General features: G+C 49.6%; 1 pseudogene across 1 annotated transcript; it reads right to left on the bottom strand.

The window, feature by feature from the left end:
- Window positions 1-259: 259 nt before the first annotated feature.
- On the bottom strand, window positions 260-917 carry LOC101583826 (annotated as a pseudogene). The gene has a single exon (XR_001117266.1). The product of XR_001117266.1 is annotated as a protein FAM98A pseudogene (transcript).
- Between the last annotated feature and the right edge of the window lie 6 nt (window positions 918-923).

The raw sequence follows: 923 nt of genomic DNA on the forward strand, positions 1-923 counted from the left end.
ACCACTGCCCCGATCACCATGATGCCCACCATCTTGGTATCTATTGTCCTGCTGGTATCCACCACCCTGGTATCCACTTCCTGTGTATGAAGATGTTTGGAAGCCACCATAACCACCGCCTTGATAGCCACCACTGTGGCCACCATGATAGTCACCTGGCTGGAAACCCACATCATGATAACCGCCCTCTTGGTGGCCACCTCCTCCTCCACTCCCTCCATCCATCCAGCCTCCTTGACGCTTACTTCCTCTTCCTCCCCCTCAGCCACCATGATCGTAGCCACCACATCCGCCTCTCCCTCCTTCTTGTTCATGACCTCCTTGTCCTCCATATGAGGAATGTTCATAGCCACCTCTCCCTCCTCCTCGGCCTCCTGCTTGCTGCTGGGGCCCATCTTGCCTTTTCTGCCATGGCAGCATCTCTGGGGGTGGAGGTTCGATTTCATTAAGTCTACTGCCTCTTTCGGGCACCCTGCCCATCAACACCTTATTGATGGCACAGGCTGTCTTCTCTCTTATAGAACCGCTGCCTGTCCTCAAGATCTTTGATAAGTCTTGTCTTGCAGCCAAGAGATGAGCAACAGAAACAGTACTTTTGGGAGATAAGACTGAGCGCCTCGGCTGGTAGGCCTTGGCTAACTTTTCTGTCTGACTCTTAGCTCTGTCAGACCAACCGAAGGACTGTACAGTGACATCCAAATGTTTTATTAGCAGCTTTCTCTGGACTTCATATTCATTGACTATGGCTTGGTTAATTGCTTCTATCTTTTCCCAGTGGGCTGGTCCCATTGACTTCTTCAGTAAAGGCTTTCCCACATGATTGGGTAGTACTTTCGCTAATGTTTCCTTTAATTTTTTTTCAATCCCGCTGAAGAATTGGAACATAGTTATATTGGCTGGAGGTTTGGACATTCCTAGAGCAA

The sequence above is a fragment of the Octodon degus genome, unplaced genomic scaffold (genome assembly GCF_000260255.1).
Source record: "Octodon degus isolate 3935 unplaced genomic scaffold, OctDeg1.0 scaffold00116, whole genome shotgun sequence".
NCBI classification, from domain to species: domain Eukaryota; kingdom Metazoa; phylum Chordata; class Mammalia; order Rodentia; family Octodontidae; genus Octodon; species Octodon degus.